Source organism: Amphiura filiformis, chromosome 4 (genome assembly GCF_039555335.1).
Source record: "Amphiura filiformis chromosome 4, Afil_fr2py, whole genome shotgun sequence".
NCBI classification, from domain to species: domain Eukaryota; kingdom Metazoa; phylum Echinodermata; class Ophiuroidea; order Amphilepidida; family Amphiuridae; genus Amphiura; species Amphiura filiformis.
In genome coordinates, this window is record NC_092631.1 from 56,459,936 (window position 1) to 56,465,308 (window position 5,373).

The window sequence follows — 5,373 nt, forward strand, 5'->3', positions numbered from 1 at the left end:
TAACTTCAACTTCAACAAAAAACTCAATTGGAACTCAACAGCTCACCTATATGATCTTGGTGATGATCCAATACACAACTGGGAATCCATCAGTGGTGTTATTTTAATTTTAATTTTAACTTATATAGTGCAATTTTAAATAAGTATTTGATGTTTCAAGTTTTTGAGCAATTCAACTACTTGATGAAAATGTTCATGACTGTATATAGTCCATGGACCAGAGGAGTTACCACTACCTTAGAAGGATAGCAACAAATTTGTTACCAGAATGTGGCAATACATTTGTAGTAAATGCAACAGTTGTAAAAAACTCTTAGTAAATGTGTAGATTCATTGGTATTCAATATCTTTAGTTTAGTATTAGGGATAGTAACAAATTAAACAAGCAAACTAAATACTGCTAAATACATTCTTTGTTTGATAATGTCAAATTGGTAAGCAAAATTTTAAAAGATGTATTGTTAAATTTTGTTCATTGATGAGTTTGAGAAAAGTTTGAGAAACTAAAACATAAAATCTGTTTGTTTTCTGTGGAATTGAAGGCCCATTCAGCAATTTACTTATTTAGAAGATCGTAAATCTCATCAAAATTAAGATTTTTACACCTTTTGTATTTATATCTAAAAAATAAAAAAGTGTTTTGCAATTTAGTTTTCAAACCTACACAGGAAACAAACTATTTTTGATGTTAGCCTTAGGATGTTGATTATATTCAATTTGAACTTTCACATATTCTTAAAATAAATTACTCATTGGAAATTCTATACTTTAATGAAACTGACATCAAAATTGAATCCTTTTGTTTCTGAGAAATGGATACTAAAACAAAAGATATGACATGCTTGTTTTGGTCATATCTTGAAATCAATTTTCCCCCAAAACATCAAACTTTTTGGCTTTGATTGCATCACATTATTTATACCATGGGCATCATTTTGAGTACAAAATGGGCAGTTTTTCACATTCCACCACTGAAAAGTGTGACAGTATTGTATTTTTTAAACTGCCATTTTATTTATATATGTTTCTGAAATTTCCATATGTTAACTGTGCTTTGTATGTATGTATATACTTAAGTTATTACAACTATTTATTAAATTCATAACATTCTCATGTTTGCTTAAAAGTAGATTTATTTTGCTTTTACAAAATACTATAAACAAGAGTATAAATATATGAAATTGTTGAAGGTTTAGAATATCTAATAAGTGATATAAAATAATGCATAACTTGGAAGTGAAATAGACAAAGAAATGTAATCAGTGCAACAAATCAACCATTTTATGTTGTCAACATTTGAGTAAGATGCAGCCACTCTATTCACACACACACACCCCACACAAAAACAAGGTTTAAATATTTTTAAGCATTTAATTATTCAATTTCAGATGAAACTTGCATATTTTAGGACAATTTCAGAAGCTAAAAGCGCATTTTCATTGCTTTTATGATCCTATTTTGGAAATTGTACCTTTTTTATGGATTCAAATGTTGCATCCAGATTTGAAGTTGCATCATGCTTACTGAGGTATCAAGTTGCACAGAATATTATTCTTTATCTATTGAATAGGCATTGCTAAGAAACGGTAGAAATAGAAACACACATTACTTTATTCTTGCTAACTATGCTTTGTAATGTATGCATATACTTAAGTTATACATTTTTCTAACAACTATTTATTAAATTCATAACATTTTCATGTTTGTTTAAAAGTAGATATTTATTTTCCTTTTACAAAATACTGTAAACAAGAGTACAATATATAAACATAAGAAAATGTTGGAAGGTTTAGAATATCTAACAAGTATTATCAAATGAAAAATGTAATGCAGATATTCAAGTGAGGTAGACTAAGAAATGTAGTCAGTGCAATGAGATGTACCACCCAATCCATTTATTGTTTTCAACATGAATAAGATGCAGCAATTTTATTGACAAAAATAAAGGTTTAAAATTGCAGGATCATTTCACAAGCTAAAAACTTTTTAATTTTTATGTTCATAATTTTTTGAAATTAACTTTTTCATGGATTCAAAAGTTGCATCCTGGAGATTTCAAGTTGCATCATGCTTACTGAGGTATCAAATTGCACAGAAAATTATTCTTGGCCTATTGAACCATCAAATTTCTTGTTGAATCGACATTTCTAAGAAACTGTAGAAATAGAAATACACATTATTATTCTTCATGTCTACAACTCTTAAGCTTCTAATTTCTTTATCACCATTATTTCTTAAATAACTGCCTTTAATCGGGTCATAGCAATATTTACTTTGTAATAAGTATAGACAAAAATAAAGTTGTTTCATCGTTCACGGATCACATCCAAAGGGTAGGGTTAGTCAGTCTGATTTCTTTGTCACAAAGTGTAATAGCCAACTTTTGTATGGGCTCAAATAAAGTGCCCAAATAGGTCCGGATTGGGACATTTCTCAACTGTATCATTTCATTCATGTTTTAAAACAGTTAAGAAACTTTTTTTCCAGATTAGGGTCCACCGGATGAGGACAATCAAACAACGTTTTTGCCTAATCATGCAATATAAAATGATATTACATAATAACAGTAATAGAAAGCAATAATACATGTATGACATAAATATACAGAAATTTTATTTGTATGAAAATCAGTATTTATTTTGTACATTCCACTTTGTCATACAAAACTATTGGGCTGTTCCATTTAAAATCCACACTACCCATGTGGAAGATTTAGGAAATACCTTCCACAGAGGGAGTATGAGTTTCAAATAGAATAGACAGTTGAGAAAATTCCATTTGAAGTACTCTCCAGTTGTGGAAGATATAGGTAAAGCCATAATACAGGGGGAGTATGGGTTTCAAATGATTAACCCCGACTTATTACATTTGAAAAACATACTCCCCCTGTGGAAGATATTTCCAAAACCTTCCACAGGGGTAGTGTGGATTTTAAATGGAATAGCCCAATAGGATATTTGATGATGCAGCATATGCAGTACTGTATCATTTCACAATATGGGACTTTCAATAGTAGAAACAAGTTGGTTGTAGAATGTACATCAACCCACAAACCTGGGACTGAGGCAAGCCTTGAAATAAGAGGACTGGAACCAAGAGCAATTTGTTTTTAACATTGCTCCTGGTTCACGGGGATTTTACAAGAACCAGGATCAATTTCTGAAGAAACTGGAACAATTTTCAAATAGTAAATCTTTTTCTGCATACAGCATACCAGCACTACTACATCAAGTACAAAACTGGACCCAGGAGCAATTTGTTTTAGATTATTGCTCCTGGTTCATGTGAATTTTACAAGGACCAGGAGCAATGGGTGGCTTTACAAGGGCAAATTTGCTCCCAGCGCCTGTTTATTTCAAGGCTTGGACTACGGAGATATAATAGCTTTTGGTTTGATGCAACTAAGCTTAGATTAGTTAAAAAGACAGTAATGATTTGTTATACATTTGTTAGAAATAAAAGAGAAAATAAATCAGTGATTGAAAACCTTAATGTACATGTTTCCCTTTGACTATTGTTGTGTTCTAGTATTTAATACTTTTGTACAGTTTCATACAAGTATGGCCAAGGAGGCATTTTTGACAATTGAATTACTGTAATTTATACAAACATTATCATATACGGAAAACACCAAAGGTCTCTAGCATACAAGTTTTGTGATGTCTATTATTTTTCTGATTTTATTGTCCTTTTTAATAGCGTAGCGTCATAGGGGCACATGCCCCCAAATCCTAATCGATCTGAAATTTAGAAAATCTCATAGGAAAATTGCCAAAAAACAGCTTGTGCACCCCAATATGATGACCCACGCTACGCCACTGGTTTTTTTACCCCATATTTTGCCTTTATCTCAATTTCTAATTTGTCGCCTTTGGCCTCCATGGATCAGATTGTGTCACATATTATACATATTGCTCACTTGTGTCAAGTGTTTCAGATATAGATCCAAGTACAATAATAGTGCTTGAGGTGCATTTTTGCCGATTCAACTATTACTTTTTGTTTCATACCGATCTTGGTAGCCCTTTTAGTCTCATTTACCTTCAAGGAAGAGTTCTCTACAAGAACATTTAGTAAATTCATTTTGAGTAGCTAGTTTAAGAAATTATTTTCACTACACTAGCTTCTAAAGAACAGCCCTCTCTTACTCTTCATGAATGACATAGGCAAAGCTTTGAGCTCCCTTAAAGAAGCTTTGATGCATAATAGGCTAACCATATACCGATCTGTTGCCATGATAGTGGGACCACACTTCAGTGTTTACGTTGTGTACTTGCTAAAAAGGTAAACAAGTCCTGTTCTTCTCTGCAAACAAGTGCAATGGCTATACATCTTCATATCTAATTTATCTCCAATGAATTAAATGGAGAAGGTACATGGTTTAAATTTCCACTCCATATCGCTCATACAGGGGAAAATATATCTCAAGATTGCTTCCCCATGAGCCTACAACCTCATAGGTATATTAGGTAATTCTTGGTTGAGTTGAAGCACACTTGTAGCATAACATAGTCCTGAAGATTGCATACACAGACCTTACACTGCGTACACGCTAAGTACGCTACATGGATGCAACGTTCGGGCTTGGCCGAGAATTACCCAATTTACCAATAGTGTTGTTCTTTGCATCATGCAAAAAACAAAATTAGCCCTACATGTACAAATCTTGCCAATACTCAAGCTTTGAGTTACCAACTAATCATTCAATTTACTTTTGCTGAAAAAAAAAAATGCTTGACATATCATAATGTTTGGGTCCCTAACATGAGAAGCCAATAAAGTTGATTTCCCATTGAAATTAATTGACAAGCTCATATTTGCTTGGAAATCATCTTGAATGGTCAAAGTAAATCAATACTGGTGTAACATTGGAGATAAAACAAAATCTGACCGACTGCCCATCTTTCACAAGGTAGTCGAGGATCAATTTTTGTTGGCCTTAGGGAACCATACAATTGAATACCATAACACAGGTGCGTTTTTTGTCCAGAAGCTTAAACTGGTAAAACCAATTTCCGGTGTGTGCAGTGTCATTATGGTCTAAATTATCGTGACACTATTTTCAATTCACTGCAAATTAGGACCTAACCTTAGGTCAGTGGTCATAGATAGGGTAAAGGTCAATAGTGAAGATAGATAGGGTAAAGGTCAATAGTGAAGTGACCACTATCTCCAAACTCATAAAAGACATTTTTACAATGAAAGACATTTTTACAATGAAAACGCACCTAAATTATTTCATAAAATTTGAGCATGATGTTTTTTAAACACAAAGGTGTTCAATTATTCATAAATTTAAACATGATTAGATTTAGAGGTTGATAACTGCACATGAGTTGTTTAAAAGGTATTGAAAAAAATCTAAACATTCCA